Source organism: Panthera pardus, unplaced genomic scaffold (genome assembly GCF_024362965.1).
Source record: "Panthera pardus isolate Hobbes unplaced genomic scaffold, ASM2436296v1 HiC_scaffold_24, whole genome shotgun sequence".
Taxonomy (NCBI): Eukaryota; Metazoa; Chordata; class Mammalia; order Carnivora; family Felidae; genus Panthera; species Panthera pardus.
Window position 1 is genome coordinate 87,632,242 of NW_026526810.1, and position 22,862 is coordinate 87,655,103.

At 34.7% G+C, this 22,862-nt stretch overlaps 1 protein-coding gene across 2 annotated transcripts in view; it reads right to left on the reverse strand.

Moving 5' to 3' along the window:
• The window catches only part of MDGA2 (MAM domain containing glycosylphosphatidylinositol anchor 2), an 857,656-nt gene that overhangs the window by 475,276 nt on the left and 359,518 nt on the right, over nucleotides 1-22,862 (reverse strand). The window lies entirely within an intron of this gene.

The window sequence follows — 22,862 nt, forward strand, 5'->3', positions numbered from 1 at the left end:
GTAACTCATGGTTTCCTCTAATATTTTTGTTTCTTTTTTCACATTTAACTCTTACATACCTCCAAAATACTCACACAGACACAGACACACAAACACACACACACATACTCTTTTTTTAAAAAAAAAATTGAGATGAAATAGTTTATCTTTCACCCCAGATATGGCTTTACCCTAAAGCTCTTCCTGCTATTTAATGTTTAGTAATAAAAAGGACTAGAGAATAATTATTTCCAAATTTTTTTAAAATTTTTTTTAACGTTTATTTATTTTTGAGACAGAGAGACAGAGCATGAACGGGGGAGGGTCAGAGAGAGGGAGACACAGAATCTGAAACAGGCTTCAGGCTCCAAGCTGTCAGCACAGAGCCCAACGCAGGGCTTGAACTCAGAGACGGCGAGATCATGACCTGAGCCGAAGTCGGTCGCCCAACCGACTGAGCCACCCAGACGCCCCAAATTATTTCCAAATTTAAACTCCTAATTTCTTTTTTAAAGATATTTTCATCCACTTAGTTACCAAAACAAAAAAAATAATTTTTGTGTCTAAGTTATTAAATATTGTATAATTCATTTTATGATAGATATAACAGGAAGTTAGTACGTTTAAAGTTAAATTTTTTACAAGTGTTTTACTGAGATTATAAATAACATTTTCTAAACAGGATATAAAAAAAGATACCTGCACTTCCATGTTTATTGCAGCATTACTCACAAAAGGGAAGATAGTGAAGCAACGTAAGTGTTTATTAACAAAAGAGTAAATACACTAGATAGATAGATGATAGATAGATGATAGATGTTATTCAGCCATCAGAAAGAAAGAAATCCTCTCATTTGCTACATCACAGATGAATGCTGAAGGCATTAATAAGCTAAGCGAGACAGACTAGACAGAGAAAGACAAATACTATATGATATCACTAACACATGGAATCTAACACAAAAAACAAAAAAAACAAATTCATGGAAACAGAGAACAACAGTTACCAGAGACTGCAGGTAGAGTAACTGGGGAGATGATGGTAAAGGGTACACACCTGCAACTAGAAGAAAAGTAAGTTCTGGAAATCTAATATACAGCATAGTGATTACAGTCAAAATACTGTATTACATATTTAAAGTTGCTAAGAAACTACATCTGCAGTATTTTTACCACACACACACACACACACACACACACACACACACACACACACACAAATGATAACTATGTGATATGATACAGGTGTTGGCTAACACTGTGGATGAAATCATATTGCAATATATACATGTGTCAAATCAACACACTGTGCTCTTAGATATTTAGCATTATCTGCTTTAAAATGTCTTCCAGGCTAAAACTTTGACTGCCAAACTCTGAATTAGAGGACTCTGCAGGCTCAGTCTCTGCTCATGTGTGTGCTACAGCCAAACCAATATTATTTTTGATACTTATAATATCCTGGAAAAATTTAAGCCTCCACAAAAGTAAAGAGACTGGCTTAACTGTATATACCCATTACACAGCTACAACAAACAGTAGTTTGTCACTCAGTTTTTCCTATCATTCCATTTATTTAAAAAAATCACTTATTTTTATTTTCTTAAAGTATCTGAGCAAATTCCAGACCATTGTATCATAACTTTTGTAAAAACTTCATATAATCCCCATCAGATAGCACATAAAAAACATAGCATACTGTCATTTCTTACACTTTGTAATATTAGCAAAAATTCCTTAATAGGATATAAAACAACCATATTGTATTCAATATTCTTTGTCTCAAAACATCATATTAAAAATACATTTTTTCAGCCAGAGTCTAGAAAAAGTCTACCCATTGCATAAGAATGATATGATCCCTTGAGGAGCCTGGGTGGCTCAGTAGGTTAAGCATCTGACTCTTGATTTTGGCTCAGGTCATGATCTCACGTTTCGTGGGATTCTCAATCTCTCCACACACACCCCTGACCCCTACCTCACTCACATGCACATGCATGCTCTCTGTCACAAAAATAAATAAATAAACTTAAAAAAAAAGAATGGTACGACCCTTAGTTATCTCAATCTGTAACATTTCCCCCTCTCCCTCCACCTCATATTGTCTACTAGGTGATTTGTCCTGTACATTTTTTCCTACATTCTGTATTTAGGTAATTGCACCCTGGTGCCATTTAGCATTGTTCTCTAACCCTGTATTTTCTGGAAACTGCTATTTAGTTCTAGAAGCTTCCTTCTTGTTAAGTTCATGTTTTTAATTTTTATTTTTTTAATTAATTTATTATTTATTTTGAGAGTGGGGAGGGGCAGAGAGAGAGAGAGAGAGAGAGAGAGGGAGGGAGGGAGGGAGGGAGGGAGGGAGGGAAGACAGAATTCCAAGCAGGCTCCACACTGCCAGTGCAGAGCCTGGCACAGGGTTTCAACTCACAAACCATGAGATCATGACCTACGTGGAAGTTGGATGCTTAACCAATTGAGCCACCCAGGTGCCCTTATAAGTTCATTTTTAAATTTATTTGGAAAAGAGCAAGAATAATTCATGGATGGATGGCACTGTGTACTTCCTAGTACTTCTCAGCAAGAGGAGTATAATATCTGGTTGTCCTATTTTTAGTTAGATTAAGAATGATCAGAGGGTCCAGGTGTTGTCATACTGAGCCATCCACTTTAAATTTCCTCAACATATTACACCTAATGATTTTAGCAGTCATAAACGATCCTTACCTATATCCATTATTTTTGAAGGGGATACAAAATGGTAATTTTTGAACCCTATAATTTTTACAGAGTGTATTACTGAAATTCATCTCTAAAAAGACATTTTCTTCAACAAGTATCTCCTTAATTTCAAATACAGTTCGTATATAAAAGAAAAATGCTCAAACATTATCAATATTCAGAAAAATGCACGTGTGTCTTATCAAATTCTAAATGTGGCCATTATGTTTTTGTTAGTTTAGTTGTTTCATTTTGTGGTTGTGTTGTTTTAGTGTGTTGGTATCATTATACACTCAAAGATTTTTATTTCTTTGACATGAATACAGTCATTCTAAAATTCACATTATTTCTTATTTGGCTGGTAGAAGCCTCTTCCAGTTGGCTTCTGGGTTCTTTGGAAATAAACCTCAGTCATCTTTGATTGCTTCCTTGTTTTATGGCTAGAATAAAAATCTAAGGCTCACCTTATATATTTCCTGCCCCAGGACAGGAATCAACCATTTTTCCAAGGAGACCTGGTTCCATTTACTGTAAAATTGTAGTTAGAGATCAAAATCCAGGTACTATGGGCATCTTTACTACATTATTTCTAGAACTTTTCAGTAGACTTAACTAGGACATCATATTTAAGAAAGTGAAAAATAAATTATGGGTTCATATTGATATTGCCAACTAAAATTAAAATCACAAAACTTTCATTTAAATTGTCTGAGAGGGTCAGCCTGCCGTATTACTTTCCTATTGTTGCTATGACAAAATGGCATAAACTTGGAGGCTAAAAAAGCGTACAAATTTATTATCTTACAGTTCTGGAGGGGGGAAAAATGAGATCTCAAAGCTGAATTCTTTTGAAGTTTACAGAGGAGAATTTGGTGTTTTGTTTGTCTCTTTGTTTGTTGCTGTTCCCAGCATCCTGCAACTGCCTACCTCGTTTAGATTATGGCTACCTTCCTCCATCTTCAAAGTCAATTGCATACATTTTCTGACCTCCTGCTTTCCTCTTTTAAGGACTCTTGTGATTACATAGAGCCCATCCAGATAATCCAGGGTAATTTCCCATCCCAAGACCCTTAACCTAATCACATCTGCAAAGTTCCCTTTGCCATATGAAGTAACATTCACAGTTTCCAGAAATTAGAACTTGGATGTCCCTAGGGGCTATTATTCAGCATACCATGCTTATTATATATATTATATTATATTATATTATATTATATTATATTATATTATATTATATATTATAATTTATTACACAATGTTACCATATATATATATATATATATATATAATACATTATAATAGCTTCAAAGCAAAAATAACAAAAATAACAACAACAATATTATAATTAAAGAGAAAAACTACTAAATTCAGTTTAGTCTGTTTTGCACTTCTCCCTCATTGCCTCCATTTAGGATATATCCCTCTAGGATATAACCAAAAGACCATGTTTTAAAATAACTTGAGATGATCTTTGTGTTCTGATTCTATCAGCTTGATACTGACTTTGGTTAATTTGTTTCCATTTGTGTTCAAATTTTAGGAATTGAAAAATGATTTATTTTGTTTGGAGTTACATAAATATACATGGTTTTAATATCAAAATGTAACTTAACTCAAAAAATATACATACGATAACTCATTGTGGTTTCAATTTGCGTGTGTCTGATGATGAGTGATGTTGGGCTTCTTTTCATGTGTTTGTGACCATCTGTAAACCTTCTTTGGAAAAAAATGTGAACTCACATCTTCTGCTCATTTTTATTTTTTTAAGTGTTTATTTATTTAAGAGAGAGAGAGCATGAGTGCACCAGCAGGGAAGAAAGAGACAGAACCCCAAGCAGGCTCTGTGCTGTCAGCACAAAGCCCGACTAGGGGCTGGATCTCATAAACTGTGAGATCATGACCTGAGCTGAAATCAGGTGTCAGACCCTTAACTGACTAAGCCACCCAGGTGCCCCTGCCCATTTTTAATTGGATTATTGTTTTTTGGGGGTTGAGTTGTATAAATTCTTTATATATTTTAGATATTAACCCCTTATCTGATACATCATTTGCAAATTAATCTTCTCCCATTCAGTGGTTTATCTTTGTTTTGTTGATGGTTTCCTTCACTGTTAATATCACTAATCATCAGGGAAACGCAAATCAAAACCACAATGAGGCATCATCTCACACCTGTCAGAATGGCTAAAATAAAAAAAAAAAAAACACAAGTATTTTTAGAAGTGTTGGCAAGGAAAGGGAGAAAAAGGAACCCTCGTGCACTGTTGGTCGAAATGCAAGCTGGTGCAGCCACTGTGGAAAACAGAATGGCAATTCCTCAAAAAATTAAAAACAGAATTATCATATGATCCAGTAATGCCACTACTAGGTATCTACCCAAAGAAAATTAAAACATTAATTTGAAATGAAAAGAAATTAAAATACTAATTGCAGCATTATTTACAACAGCCAAGACATGGAAGCAACCCAAGTGCCCTTCTATAGATGAATGGATAAAGAAGATGAAGATGTGGTGTATATGTGTGTGCGTGTGTGTGTGCGCGCGCGTGTGTGTGTGGGTGTGTAGAGATATATACACAACAGACTATTACTCAGCCATAGAAAAGAATGAGATCTTGCCACTTACAACAATATGGATGGATCTATAGGGTAGTGTATTAGGTGAAATAAGTCAGTCAGAGAAAGACAAATACCATATGATTTCATGCATATGTGTAATTTAAGAAACAAAACAAATGAACAAAGAAAACAAAAAGAGATAAACCAGAAAACCTACTCTTAATTATAGAGAACAAACTAGTGGTTACCAGAGGGGAGGTGGGGGCAGGTGGGTGAAATAGGTGAAGGGGGTTAAGAATACACTTATGGTGATGAACACTAATGTACAGAACTGTTAAATCATTATATTGTACACCTAAAATTAACACAGCACTCTATGTTAATCATATAACCATAATTAATTTATTTAAATATAAAATAAATAATTCATAGTTTTATAAAATTATAACAATTTAATTAAAAATAAAATAAAATAAAGACACATTTAAAGGTATCTGGCTTAATCTCTGTCCCTTCATTCTTGTTCCCTTATACTTCTTAAAAGTAACAATCTTCTTTAGTTTTTTTCTATTACTTATTTCTAAAAATATCAAAAAGCTTGTATAAACATAAATGCAGATAGATGGCTGATAAACAGATGTATCTCGACCACAGAGATCATTCTATTGTAATATAAGGATATCTTCCTCATTTCTTTCACAGATGCCTAGAGTTCCACTGAATGCATGTATCCTATTTTATCCAATAGTGTGAAATTTGAGGTAAAGATTCAATGTATTTTCTTTCAGAAAGATAGCATTTTGTGCCAAAACTACTTATTAAGTAATGTATCTTTTCTCTAATGATTTTAAACAGTACCTTTATTTTGCACTGTTTGTTAGTATATATGGTTCTTTCCCAGAGCTTCATTATCTGCTTATGGGCCTATCTATTCATGCAACAATACCAGGTTATTTAAATTATTATCTTCTACATGGTATTTATATGGTATTTAATCATAATTATCTAGATGGTTTTAAAATTTGGTAGGGTAAATCCTCCCAAGTTAACTTTCTTTTTAAAAAAATGTTTAGTTATTTTTGCTTTCTTATTTATTTCCACATAAATTTTAAAATAAGCCTAATTAAAAAATAATCTTATTGATATTTTTATTTAGATCATAATAAATGTATAAGAGGATAGGTTCTTGAGGCAGCATCATTGGGGACCATGAGAAAAAAAAATATGTCTGTGATTCAGCTGGAAAAGTGGGCATAGATATCAAAGATAGTAGTAATTTTAGGTAGCAATATGCACTCTGTATAGGATTAGTAATACTGGGAGTAATGCCATTAGCATCTACATTAGTGCCTCACATTTGCCAGGCATTATACACACATTATGCATTTTAATCTTCATATAAACCTTTTAAGAGGCAAAGTCAAAACTAGAACCTAAATCTATCTTTCTCTACAGCCTCTAATGAACCACTACATTCTGCTACGTCCAAGGAAGTAGTCTGAAACAATCTATTAAGTGACATCCTGCATTAACTGTACTCTGGAAGAGAATTGCCTCCAAAGTACCAGTAAGTGTGCTGAGTAGGAGGACTTCTGTGAAAGCGCTGGTCCAAAAACAGACTGGCTGTCCCTGACTGCTGGAGAATGCTATGTCTATGTAAACGAAAAAAATGTAGGCAGTGACCTATGACTCTTACAAGGTAAGTAAATATCTAGGACCTGCATACACCTGCAGTCTAAGGGATATTTTGGTAACATATATGAGCATTTCTGGGGATATTCTATGTAAATCCACTAAATGAATGACCTTCAAACTTTAAAATGCATCAGATCATCCAAAGACTTATTAAAATATATATTACTGTGCCCCACCCCGAGGAGTTTCTTATTCAGTAAATCTGCTTTGGGACCCAAGAATTTGTGTTTCTAACAAGTTCCCAGGTGATGTTGATGCTATTGTTTCAGGACTCACAATTTAAGTTCGATGGGCTATGCCTGTAATGAGTACCAATAATAAAATCTGATCAAAGTAATGATCAAGTAAGATCATTTTCAGGCTACCATGCTAAAAAGTGTGCAATTTCTGAAAAGGGGAGAGAATGAATACAAATGTTTCAAAACACAGGCAGAGTGTAAGGAGTATGAAGTTGGCAGTCTGGCAGCCACCTCATAATCTAGTCTCTGTCCCCAAAAATCTGGGTGGCCTAGACTTAGTCACTTAATTTCTCCAGACTCAGCCTGCACGTGTCAACTGTAGCAGAAAGGAAAAAATATATTCAAATTTTGTCAGAGTTTTAGGATTCTAATACAATAAGGTGCACCCATTCTAAAGAAATTAGAAATATAGGAACTAAGACTGTCCTTGGAGAATGCAGTTACAATTAATTAAGCATAGCATTTCAGAAAGGAGATATGCAAAGTCAGCATAATGAAGGCAAATTGTTAACACATCCCTGGGAATTGACTATAATGTGATTGAATGTATTAATATTAATATACCTAAAAAAGAATGTGCCAATCAAAATAACAATTGGTCAGCCTCGGGAATGGAAAAATAAGCGTTTAGGAAGACAAACTGGCAAGTATTATCTACTCAGGAACTGTCCAAAAAAGGAAATCTTTACTATTGGATTCAAGCCTTATGGTTTTATACTCCATAATAGATGAGATGGCCTGAGCTACCTCAGTTGAAAGTCCTTGCTTACCAACATGTTTTTGTTTATCTTGTTGATTGGCTTGCCTAATGGGAGAGTGAACCTGATAGAAGGAGCAATGTCCAATCAATTTGCCACTGCAAGTTTAAAAATGGGCCTTTGATCGTAATTTGGCTTTATCTGTAGCTTATATACACTGATTGACAAGTGGGACGATGTGCTATGATCTGTAATTGTATTTCTCATTACAAATGCCTAACTTGATTTTTGCATTGTTTGTACATGTATGAGTCTTTATGAGTTTAGAAAATGCATACTCATCCCTAATCTGCTTTAACTATACTAACAAAACCAGGCTTATGAACCTACAAAATGAGTATTAGAAACTGAGTGGCCTTATTTACCAAGATAAAATGTCCCTTTGTGGATAACTACCTAGAAAGAAAGCTTGCATTTCCCAGGTGGTACTTCTCTGCATTGCTATGAGGGCTGGTTGTAGCCAGTATGATCACAAATCCATGTTTTAAACTTTTAAACCTTCCTCTGCTCTATTCTGTATCATTGAGAGGGACTAAACACTTGTAGATTATGCTACCCAGACTCTCACTGGTTTCAACCAATGGACTGAGACTGGCATGAGACCAAATGACAGAAGAAAAAGAAAAGCCAAGTATTTCTCCCTCTTCTCAGCCTCTTCTATCCCCAGCGTAACTCATTTCCTACATTACACTTCTTCAGTTGTAAACTCAGAGTTTTAAATAATCAGAATTGTTTGTACTTTCCCTGTCCAACCCTGAGTGATTACCATATGACATAAGAACCCACTAGGAACTATAACCATGTGTTCAAGAAGTATGAAGTGTGTGTCCATGGACAGACAAACGCACACGGGCCCGTGCGCGCGCACACACACACACACACACACACACACACACAAATTCATTATAAAATCATATAAACCAATAAAAATTCTGGTTTGTACTTTTTTTGGTAAATTATACTAGATAGCCCCATTAAGTAGACATAAGCCAAGTGTGTGACTCATTGTGACTGTCAAAAGAACAGTCAGAAGGAATAAAAGTCTCAAATAGACAAATGGTTAGGAGGGCAGTTATAGACTTAAATTATGTGTATGTCTAATAACAAACTAAATGTAGTTTTCAGTTTAATCTGTAAACATATCACTAGGAGCTGGTGTAGAATACTTAGCAATATTCAGACTGATAAACGTAATGTTAGAGGATATCATCACAATACTAGACCACTTTGGTTAACCAACATATTGGCCAAGGAAGTTAACTGGTCTCCAGGCAGGGGATCCAAAGATATATGAGAAAAAAAATACCTCTAGATCACTCATCTTATTTCATGTATCGAAATTCCCTGTGCTTATAAGGTAACTAACTTTCCTCCTGGGCTTTCTGTTTTGACCCCCATGAACAATAGAAGCTATATTCTTTCAAATGCTTCTAGCAAAATTAACTATGACTAGTTGGCAACATGAACATGTCTTGGCATATACTTTTTCAAACTCTGTTCTACTTTCTCTTGATACTGGTTTTTCCCCCCTCTTTTCAGGTAAGAACAAGATTTCATCATCTGTACCTTATTTAGACATAGGATTACAACTTTGTATTCTGATTTTAAGCAACAAATTCCAACAATGAATGACCAGGTTTTGATCTGATACTTTGTGAATATGCTCCCATCACTGAGATCCCAATGTTGAACTGTTAACATCTATAATTAAAAATGTACACCGTTGTCAAAAGTGGCATGGAGTGTTTAGAATCTTCTCTGACTGAAGGGCTTTAATGGCTTCATATTATTGAGTCCCACTTCCCAAGTGTCTTTAAATCCTTGCCGGATAGTAAAATAAGAACACACATTAAATCTTCGAGACCACCAAGGGAACATTTAATGCATTTCTGCAGGAACTGAGTTATATGGCTTCCAACAGTGCCTATGTAAGTGAATCTGAAGATTTTTTTTAAATGCTTACTTCTAAGAGGTAAATGGCATAAGCACAAGCCAACACAACTTAGTATTTTTTGAAGGTAATGGAATTAATTAAAATATTGAAAAATTACCCTAAAATGAAAATGCCTGTTGCATTCAGTCATTTGGTAAATAATTGAGACCCTCTATGTGTAAAGCTTTTATGTTTATTTTCCCATATATTTTATTCTCCACAACAAGACACTTTTGGGGACTGAGAGAGGATGACGTTAATAATTGTACCAAAACAATAGCCATAAACTAGCAGCATCCCAGGCAAATCGTAACATAGGTTCACTCTAACGTGATAGAAAATGTGAAGGCAAGACCCATTCCTTCATTTTTAGGAATCCACTAAGTGGAAAACAATATGATTGTTCCATTTTAATTTCTATCATCATTATCACTATTCAAGATTTTTTTAAGTCTTGCCTTCTGCTATTTTATTTGATCCTTAAAGAAGCTTACTATATAATCACTACTACCATTGTCATTTTATACATGAGGAAAGTAAGTGAAAGAGGGTTTAAATAAATTGTCTACATTCACATGGCTAGAAGGTAGAGAGAGTGGCATTCAATTTAAAACCATGCAGTTTGATTCCAGAGCCTAAAATCTCACTCACTCCCCAAAGCAACATCCTAGGATACATTTATTATAGTAAGAAATGGCGAGGTATTCTGGGACCACATAGAAATGGCACTTAAGCAAGCCTCTTTGACCAAGAGAGGCTTTCGAAATGATTTGACAAATAAGCCATTTATTCAATTAACCAAGGGGCAAAGGTACAGACAAGTGGATGGAAGGGACAACAAATAAAAAATCTGTAGGCAAATCACTGAAATTTCCTTCAAGATTAATGGTACACAGCAGTCACTCACTCTCTCTCTCTCTCTCTCTCTCTCTCTATATATATATATATATATATGTATGTGTATATATATATATATACACATACACACACACACACACACACACACACACACACATGATGTGCCCTTTAACGGCAGCCCCAGAACATGTCCAGTGAAGGTATGAACTCTCTCATTTAAAAGAACAGATAATATATGTTATGAGTTGAACTGTGTGCTACAAAAAGATAAATGGAATTCTTAACACCCAGTATCTCAGAATGTAACCTTATTTGTAAATAGGGTTGTTGCAGATGTGATTAGTTAAGATAAGGTTATACTAGAGTGGACCCGTGATCCAATGAGATTAGTGTTTTTATCAGAAGAGGGAAAATATCATTGGAAGACAAACACACACACACACACACACACACACACACACACACACACACACACACACACTGACAGAAGCACAGGTTGGAATGATGCAAGTGAAGGCCAGGAACACGATGGCCACCACCAGAAGCTAAAACAGGCAAGGAAGGATTCTACCCAGAATCTCATCTCAGAGAGAGTATGGCCTTGCTGACACTTTGCTTTTAGAATTCTAGCCTTCAAAACTGTGAGACAATACATTTCTGTTGTTTCAGTTACTTTGTGGTACTTTGTTATGGCAGCCCTAGAAATCTAATAAGATTTATAATCATGCAATTCAGGCATTTGTACAATTTTGGAATTAGGGACCCTTTAAAGCTAATATTGGGCATTAGCCAATGTAGAATTTATATATGTCATAAAATGTTTACATGAATTTTATATAACACAGCCAAATGGTTGGCTATAATCCATCTTGTTGATGGCATGGTGAAAAGTTATTCAAAATGATCAGTTGTTCTAATTATACATGGTATCAATACAAAGGATCACTTAGATTTGGTACTATACCACACCTGGATGCCTAAAAGTTAATTTTAACATACAGAATTTCAATGACAGCCAACAGAAAAGACACTAATTAACTACGGATTTTGCTCTGCTCAAGCTTATCCAACATCATTTAATGATTTCTGCCAAAAGCAAGTAAGAAAACAAGAGGAGGCCAGGTTGTATGGGATAATGTTTCCTCATGTACCATAATAAGCAGAAAAAGGAAGAAATCAATTTTTGCTGATGGAAAAAGATAAAACTGTCAGGAAAATAAATGTTATTTTTAGGTTTTGTTAAGACTTTGGCACTAAGAGAAAATCAGAATAAAAGATTGATAATTCCTAAAAAAACAAATAAACAAACAAACAAACAAAAAAGAATTGATTCAGTCATTCCTAATAAATGTTTTCTCATTTTTCAGTCCTGAAAATACTCACATTTTACAAGCACTTTCTTTGGTGTAGTTTAAGTTAACTTTTGTAGATCCCAGAAAGGTTTTTAATCTTTATTGAGTTTTTGGAAATATCTCTGAGCATTTCAGGAAAAGACCATGAGGAGTCTAATTCAGAATAAATATGTCATGTTTACAACCAGCACTGATATAGATTATTAATTACCACTGACAGGATATTCTTTAGCATAGAGGTACATCAGTAGCACTTTCTATTATTATAATTAAAATTATTAAACCTAAATTTGAAACCTCAATGTTTTAAAGTCAATTTAAGGAATGTTCCATTAGATTGGAGTTTAAAAATTTAAGTAAATCCAATTCATTTAATTGGTATCTTTGATGTCCTAGCTATAAGTGCAGAGAATAAATTTCACTCAATAGGATCACATGTAGACAAATACTATATTTTTCATGTTGCCTTTTATAAATAGTAGGGATGGATATAACTATAAATGATCATTTATGACATGTTGAATGTGCCCAAATGACTCACACTTTGTGGATTTATCTTTATCTGTTTATATAGTACATACATACATGTAGTAAGTGTGTATGTGTGTATATATACCTATTTTTTGTCTATACGTATATACAAAATGGCAGCATATATGTAATATAGACTCAAAACTAAATCAATTAATTCAATTGACATTCCACCATGAAAAAATTCACTTCATACTACGTTAACGTTACTGAATTTAGATTTGTTGACAGCTCAATAACTACTATGAAAAAAATTTTTAAATCTGAAGGGGAAAAAACTATTGTGGGATATCTACCACTTGGAAATTGCCCCAGTTAAGTAAGACATATCTGAAAACATGTCAATAGGAGTATTATTCTAATAATAAAAATACAGAATCCAATTCATCAATGTCTATGTAATTATTCATAACTTCCGTATTAAGAGAACTGCAATTGTCTACCCTAAAATGATACATTTTAGGGGTACCTGGATGGCTCCGTCAGTTGAGTGTCCAACTCTTGATTTTGGCTCAAGTCATGATCTCATGGTTTGTGGGATCAACCCCAATGTGGGGCTCCACACTGACAGAGCACAGTTGGCTTGGGATTCTCTCTCTCTCTCTCTCTCTCTCTCCCTCTGCCTCTCCCCTGCTCATGCCCTCTCTCTCTCTCTCTTTTTCAAACTAAATAAATAAACATGTTTTAAATTATACATTTTAACCATGAACACAACCAATAGATTCTTAATTACATGTTAATAGGAAGTATGGATTTCCTTCTATCTCCTGGAAATGCCCTAATAATTTTAAAATACTTACTTTATGTCAACTGTTGTAATAAAGTAATGATTATGATATTATCACTTCTACTTATAATATTTTTCATTAAAATATATAGATCTCAAAGTAAGATTTCTAAGTTAAAACTTCCACATGATTTGTATACCTAAAATTTTGATTCTGTCTGAGAAATCATTTTCTGATCTCTCTGAGGATCAAATTTTGGCCACAAAAGGTAAAGCTGTCATAACCAAACAAATCCTTAGTCTGTATTTACAGTCAATCTCCATCACATGCAATTCCTTGTGCATTAACTTGCAAACTTTCACTGCTTAGAAGTAATTCAAATAGAAGAAATATTTTTTTTAAATATTAGAATAAATTTGAAAATATAGTCGACACCCATGCTATTCATGTTAACAAAACTCTTAAGACAAAATTTGACGGAACATCATACCTTTACTAATGACTTGTGGCTTTCCTTTTACAAGTCTTCAGGAAAAGTAGTATGATAGTTCTGAATCACAATTAAGCAACATAAGGTCAGCAACCAGGAAGAAGAATCTAGGGTTAGTTGTGTAAATATACTCCTCATTATGTTTGAGTCCAGGAAATAGGTACTGTCTTATAGAATTGCCATGGGGAAAGAAAGACTGAGATAAGAGATACAAAAATAAGTATGTTTTTTGTAACCAATCCTGGGGAAACAGGAGATTGTGAATATGACAAAGAGAAAGAGGGAAAACCATACAACAAACTGTTATTGTGCTGTCATTGCTGAGAGTAACTGGGGCTCCATTCTACTGGGATCCTCTGAGGAGCCATGTAGAATGTGTCGCAGAATTGCCTGACCAAGGGGGCATGTACCAATTGGAATCTACTCCCTGTGGACCAAAGAGCTTCTTTGCAAACAGCAATTAGTACTCTGCCTGACAAAGTTTAGTCTAGTTCCAGAATCTCAAGTTTTGTGCTGTGACCCTCTTCTTAGGAACTAACAAAGAATCCACGCAGCATAGTCAACCAACAGCAAGCCTTCCGGATTGCACTGCCTGAGCAGTAAGGCAGTTTTCACTGCAACTGGACTTGCTGCAGAGCCCTCTCTTGCTCCAAAACTGAGAATTTTTAAAGCTTTCCAATAAAGCAATATTTCTAAGTGTAATATACGCAGGCTTTAAAATCCAAAAAAGCCTACCATATACTGGACTTCTTTCTTCGTGGTATGGATGTGATAAGCAACAACATTTTTATAACCTTAGATGGAATAGCCCTAGCATGCCTCATTGGACTCCAAAAGCCTTTACCATTTGAACAGACCAGTAAAATTCAGGGTACTTTATTTCTTACCTTCTGCCACATTTCTATCTTACTATGGCATCCATGGTACCTGTTACTTCCTTTTCGGAAGTTCAAGATGACATGATGTAATCAATATAATGTTCTGTAGATCACTGAGACAATCAAGTTCCCTGTGCACTATAATGTTATAGAGAGTCAGAGAGTGAATTCTGACCCAGGGCACAGTAGTACATGTGCATTGCTGTCCATCCCACATAAAAGGAAACTTTAAAATCTTCTTGGTGACAATTGAAAAGCATCCATTTGTCAGATGACTAGCTGTATACTGGCAAATCTGCTCCAATGGAGACATGACATGTAGCACAGCAGCAGTGTTGATTTGATTGTCTACCACAGTCTATCATCATCTGCCATAATCTACCTGGCTTTTTAGGTATCTTGTATGTGAAATAAATCGGAACATGATAGAGACTACAACTCCTTTACTGTCCAAGCTTTGACTGTAGTACCTAATCTCTGAAAATTCTTCTGGGATGCAGTACTACTTCTGATTTAATATTTTGGTTTGGGAGAGGCAATTTTACAGGACTCCACCTTCCTACCATAATGACTCTGAACTTTACTCCACATGTCAGGTAACAAATGTGGGGATCCTGCCAGCTGCTAAGTATGTCCCTCCCAATTACACTTTTGGGAGTCTGGAGAGATGACCATAAACCCACTTCTCTGGGCCAGGACCCCATTGATCATCTCGCTTCATAAACCTCCACTCTATGTCAGTATTACAAATCCATTGATTTCTGTGTCAACTCAATCTCTGTACCTTGAAGAGCCTTCAAAAAGGCTTGGTATTTTTCTTTCTCCAAGGTAAATTACTATGACAAATGGCCACAAATCCCCTTGGGGAAGGATTCAGCTACTATTTTTGGTGTGAGCTTGTAGTGATATTTGTAGGTCTTTCCTCAAAGAAATCTGGCTTCCAAGAAAACTAATAAAAAAAATTAAAAAAAAAAAAAGAAATCTGGCTTCCTTTTCCAACAATGAGTGTTGGCTCTGTGAACAAGTTTAGATTTGGAAATTGGGTGACTGTGATTTTTTGTAGAGTGGAAATCAACCTCCTCCTTACCTCGTTACCTCTGTTTGTCTGTTTATATGAGTCAAGAACCACTCTAGTCAGCTACCCCTATATATTACCGCTAAACACACTATAATCTATCATTCATCAACAAAGCCCTACAGATAAAGGCAACATGCTTGCTACTCCAACCTTGCTGCTCATTATGCTATTTATATCCACATTGAATCTGTTGGTTAAGTGTGACAACCCAAACTCTGCCATTTTTGAATCCTATCATCCTGCTGATTTTAGAGATTCTACTTCTATGGCAGCATCCCCTACTGAAACCCTGGTCTCCCAAGGACAGTCACCCATGAGCTTCGCAAAGATGCCAGTGCCCATCTGACCAGTGCATTCCTCATAGTAACAGAAGTATCCCTTGGGAACTCTCTAAAAACAAGTTTCATAATAAATCTATGCTAACATTTCCACCTCCCTGAGCCTTCATTAAGTAGATTAACATTTTTTGAGCAGTTTTCTGGAATGGATGATCAGTGTTTCTTATAAGCATAAAGACTGTCCATGGAATTAAACAAAAGATGAAATCTGAAATACCTATAAACACATTCAAATCTCCTCAGGAGCAAAACAGACTCTCTATTCATGAAATAGAGAATCCATTAAATGTTTTTTTTAAAAAACTCTTTGGTCAATGCTGATATACTGGGAGTAAAAAGTATCAGCAGTTTTAGAGAAAAGTGTTGAACCAAAAAGTAGTTTCCACATTGTGTATAAAAATCAATAGAAACAAAACTATTTGAAGGTATGACATCAACCTTCAGAAAGACTGTAAATCCTTCCTCCTAAATGAGCTGTGGTAAGTGCATTTACGCATGGAAAAATGAACTTAAAGGAGTACATCCAAGAGAAGACACTAGGTGTGCATGTATGTGTGAGGGAGGACAGACCGTGAAGGTAGCTATTGATATGGAATTTGTGATTAATATATTTTTAAATATGACATATACTAAAGTCTTTCCTAATCCTATCCAAATATTCATTGAAAAAATATTAGCTGTTTTAGTTGGAGAGTCTCTTATATGATGAAGCAAAGAGATCCAGCCTAGATAGATTTATCACAGATGATAAAAGAATATTGTATGGAATTCTATAAACCATGATAAGGAAGAGATGCAACATTTGATGATCTCTGATTAGATAACAGATTCCAATTCTGCCTATTTAATTGGACATAAATCCAACAATCTAAGACCTCTATTGTTCATGTGCATGCATTAATTTTATTGTAAGAAATTTAACAGACTGAATCAGAAGAAAAAACATATGGAAATGTGAACCAAGATGTACAAAATATTTGCAAAGGAGAACACACAGATAGCACTAATGGTTTAAAACTGAAAAACCTGTTACCAAGGCTTGCTAATATATTCATTATGGCAAATTTATCACTTTAAAATCTGCATACAGAATTAACAAGGATAAAAACATCAATAACTCAGCAACAGTCTTGACAGTCAAGAATACATTTATATAGCAATCAAATGACTGAATATGATCCCATTGTAAAATTGAATGGCCTTACCCTTATTTTTTTAATCAATAAAATGAACAATGCCTAGGATGAACTGTAATAAGCTAGTAAACAATATTAATTATTCTTAGGTAGGTGCTTGGGATATACATAATCATATTTTAAGGAATCGCTTTCAAAAATATTACAGTGATGAAAAGTAATATTCAAATGAAATCTTACCCAGAAAGCCAACGTATAAAAGTAGAGCTTTTTGGTTGATGCACATTTCATCTTTGTTTTGTTTTGTTTTTGAAAAGAGAAGAAAAGCCTTTCAAATATAAATAGCCAGGTTTGTTATTAAAATAAATTCAAAGACCTTCACATTATACTCATTACAATAAAACTGCCTTCCTGTTTGAGAAGTTTGAAATATTCAAAGTGTCTTACTGAGAAGTTCTTTGTAAAAGTTTTCCATACTTTCTATTGCACGGTCCCATAGCAAGAAAAATGCAATGCAATTAAAGTTCCAGTATTTATTTGGGTGGGGGATATAAAAAGCTCATTTCCAATATCAAAGAGAAGAAAAAATGTCTGAGGCCAACCAAGCAAATACAGAAACACAACAAAAAGGAGTGACTTGCTATATAGCTATATATAAGCTATATATAGCTAAGTGTAATATAAAGCCATTGAAATTAAAATAGCATGGCATGGTAGGAGAAGGGATAAGTAGAATGGTAGAACAGAATAATTCAATTTTGGGGCATCTGAATGGCTCAGTCAGTTAAGCATTTGCCTCTTGATTTTCACTCAGGTTGTGATCTCAAAGTTTGTGAGATCAAGCCCCACGTCAAGCTCTGGCTGACAGCACAGAGCTTGCTTGGAATTCTGTCTCTCCCTTCCCTTTCTGCCTCTCTCCTGCTCATGCACTTTCTATCTATCAAAATGAATAAACATTAAAAAAATAATTAAATTTTATTAGTGGTGAAAATAGCATTTTTAAGAACTTTTAAAAATGCTTTAATGTTACACACTATATAATAATTAAAATGTTAACAGCTCTCATTACGAGAGAAAAAAATTGTAACCACGTACGGTGACAGATGTTAACTAGACTTAACTGTGGTGATTATTTCTCTTGTACACCTGAACCTAATATAATGTTATATGTCAATTATACCTCAATTTTGTAAAAATAAAAAAATAGCATTTTAAAGCTGTAGGGTGGAATGCTGACTCTCCTGTCTGGATTAAGGCAGAGGGAAAGAAGAAGAAAAAAAGAGAGAAAACACTAGACTAATACTTTGTACCATGGACAACACATTCCCTAATGATTAAATCATTAACTACATTAGCAACTATATAAGCTGTTAGAAAAGAAGTATACAATGTAAGATACATGGACATGAAAGGGATCTTATGAAAGTAGGTATAAAATTCAGAAGCCAAAATTGAAAAGATTAAAATGATTCATCTTTTAAAAACAAAATTATCCAAGTAAAAGTCACATAAGCAATATTAAAAGACACATCCTGGTAGATAAATTTTGCAACATAATTTTCAGATACTGAATTTATTTTTATAGGACGTAAAAAGTCCCTACGGGTCTGTAGGAAGACAAGCAGCTAACCCATAAGAAAATAAAGAAGGTAGATAAAAACAATCAACGGACAAAGGAGATGAACAAATGATTGATACGTGGGTGGGAAAATGTTCAAATTGACTGGTAATTACGAAAATGCAAATTGAAACTTCACTATAGTATAATTCACTTCCTCACATCAAATTAGCAAAAATTTTAAAGATTCACTTGTGCTAAGGAATTAAGGTAAAGTCACTTTCAACTTTGGATAAATGCCATTTTGAAGAAGGAAACTATCCTACAATGACACTGGCAGACATGTAATCAGGACGTGCATAAACACATACACAATACCAGAAGCGCTCACTAAGTTACTATTTGTAATAGTAAAAATCTCTAAGTAATTCAATTTTAAACAAAATAGCAGCAATTCCATGTACCTAGTGCATCTGTACAGTAGAATTTAGTGCATCCATACCAAGTATAATTCAGCCTCTGTGAAAATAGTGATCTAAGTCAGTGGTTCTCAAATTTCAGGGTACATCAGGATTACCCAGAGTACTGGTGACAAGACAGGTCACTGGCCCCAACACAGGATTTTCTGATGTGATGGGCACAAGAACTTTCCTTTCTAACACATTCTCTTCAGGGACCACACCTTGAGAACCACTAAGCTGGATCTATAGTTGGTGATTTGGACACGTGGACAGGTGAAAAATTCTAGCCACCGAATAATACTTTTCATTACCTAATTTAAAAAATGAAACTAAAACATTAACATATACAATCAGATTTATGGTAATGCACCTAACAAGGACTGCAAAATGATACATCAAACTATTTAACATAAACCTCTGGGAGGTGAGTGGGACAGTGACAGGGAACATTTTGTAAATATCTCATTGTTTAAATCACATATAAGAGAGCTATATTAAGAATTCATTTGTTATTGATGTGATAATATTGAGAGAGAAGAGAGGAAGGAAAGAAGGAAGAAAAGAGAAAGGGAGTGATGGAGGAAGAAAGAAAAGAAGAAAGAGAAAGAGAGTGGGTAGCTGAATCTTGAAATTATGGACATGTAGAGGTAATATTAGGTTTAGAGATTTACTAACAAATCGTTGCCTCCCCCTGCTTTCTTACCTCTTCATATATGTTATAATAAACCTTCATTAAATGAAGTAGTCTGAACATAGTCCTAGTCCTTGCAAGCTAAGCAAAGGTAATTAACAGAAATGTAAAAGCTCTGTGGAGTATTAAAACACAAAAAATATTGAAATTTATTTAAATGGGTCTAATTTAAAGTAGGCCACAGGAATGCTAAGAACCACTTTATAAATCTACTTATTTTCATACTTACATATTCAACTCTAGACTTTAAAGTCTAATCATAAATTGCTTTAAAACAATGAATAAAAACCCAGCATATATCTTATTACATACCAATATAATGCTTATTTACATGCCAACTACATATATATGTGTATGTGTATATATATATATGTACATACATATTTACAATACCCATTTAACTCTCAAAAGGATTCTATGATATAGGTATGATGTTTACCATCATCCTTTGTATACAGATAAGACACCTGAGGCATAGAGAAAAGAGAGGTCAAGGAACTTTCCCACACTCACGCGGGCAGTCACAGTGGATCTAGGGTCATACCCAGGTAGTTTGGTCCCAGTGCCATACTATTAACTACTGCACTGTACCCTCCTCTCCTTTATTTATTTCCCTTGCATACGATAATATCTTCAGGCCATTACATATTGCCAGATGATATATTTTTGAAGAGAATTTTTTTTAATCTAGAAAAAAATGCTGCCTTTGAACACTTCTGGAAATGGGGACTTTTATGACTCTCACTGCCAACAGGAATAGACAACAGATTAAGGAATCTCCTGAAGAGTGGAGTACCTCACTCTTCCAGTGCATTCCCAACCTATCACATTCAGATGAGCCAAGACAGCCAGGAGGTCGTTCCAGCTTCATGGCCTCAGCCAAGAAAAACCATCCTCAGGACCAGCTGCTATCAGCATGCCCTTTAGCATTTGGCCAGGATGTCGATGCCCAGCTGTTCTGTCAGCTTTCCTTATACAGTTTGTTGACAAAGAAGAGGCCTGGTTAATTTTTCAAGCGGGTGATATAAACTGAAACTGTGTCACCTGTGAATGCCTGAATTACTTCTAGGAATGAAGAAATAACAATACTGAGACAACTTTTTCCTAGGGTCAGAAAACACTGAAATGGTTCCAGCAATGGAACTGCTTAGAAAAAAAAAAAAAACACACAAACACACACACACACACACACACACACACACACACACACACACACACACACACACATAAGGCAATAATCTACTTCTTTGTTACAGAATTATTTTGGATTGGCCAGACATCAGAGATTATACTCCAGATTGTGAATCATTGCAGACAAAATGCATGAAGAAAATAAGAAATTCCTAATACTAAGGGAACATAAGGATGGAGATGAGGGAGCAGACAGCAGGGATGACTTTTTAAAAAGATAGAAAGTTGCATTTTTTTTTTTAATTTTTTTTCAACGTTTTTTATTTATTTTTGGGACAGAGAGAGACAGAGCATGAACGGGGGAGGGTCAGAGAGAGAGGGAGACACAGAATCGGAAACAGGCTCCAGGCTCCGAGCCATCAGCCCAGAGCCTGACGCGGGGCTCGAACTCACGGACCGCGAGATCATGACCTGGCTGAAGTCGGACGCTTAACCGACTGCGCCACCCAGGCGCCCCGAAAGTTGCATTTTTAAGTGTAATTTGTAGTTTAGAAGGTGCTGAATTTGGTGGGTTCGGTGTGGGAATGATGGAAGGATTAAAGAGTCTTCTCTTGCCACAAACTGCCTCTCATTTGGCAATTTGTGGCTTCTTTTAGATTTGGACATTCATATTTTGATCCCAACTCTTTGATTTTGGAATTGTTATTCTATGTATACAAATACAAAAACTATCATCAAATTATAACAGCACTAAATTTTCTGTGAGATAATATTCTTGAGTTAATGTCATCATTTTTTAAATTTTAGCAAAATTATTTTTATTGAAGTCCATTATTTCTATATGAATTTTAAAATACAAAGGTCTGACATATAAGTTATTCTATATCCAATTTTAATAACTATCATTTTTGTCCTTGTATGTATAGTTTTGCAACCATTGTTTTCCATGAAGTCTAATCGTAATAGGTCAAATTGTATAGAACTCAAATTTATTAATGTAATTTTATTCTTTAATCAATTTTCAGTTAAAAGCAAGTATTATAATTTATCATTTTAGCCATTGTGAATTTTAATTTTAATAATTATTTTTAAAATTTAATAACAATTAGGTTTAATAATCATATTTTCTAGATTACTTTTTACTGTCTTTCATTTTACCAACAGAGTAGCATTAAGTTTTATATTTTACCGTTTTAGTTTTAGTCATGGTCTTATTTATCCATCTATTGCTTCATTCTATGAAGTTCATTTGCTTATTTTTATTTGTTCTTCAGGTCACAATGGTAAGGTCAAACATCTTTGCGTATTAAGAGTTATGGTTGGTAGGAGCAAAAGAGAAGGTTAAAATGATGAGTTCATAAAATCTCCACACTGCCCCTTACTTTCTCCTCTGTAGTGGTGTTAGATGGATTTTTTTTTTCTTGTAACACTAATACTTAAAATATGCAGCTTTGCCACCAAATGAGATCTCTCTTCCATCATAGTGTCCGTATTGATTGCCAGTGCAGATTTTGAACCAGGCAGGTTAAATATATGACAATAAGAATCGGCAATTACTAAAACATCCTGAATATTCTGTATTGAATCTGAATTAAATTTTTACATCATGAATACACAGCCTAACTATATTACCTTCTGCCTAACTCTTTCTTTCACTCCTACAAACTTTTGCTTTGCTCATTATTTATAATTTTAGTGCCCTTTGAAAGTCTCAATTTCTGTTCCTGCTATTAAAGTAGCTTATGAAA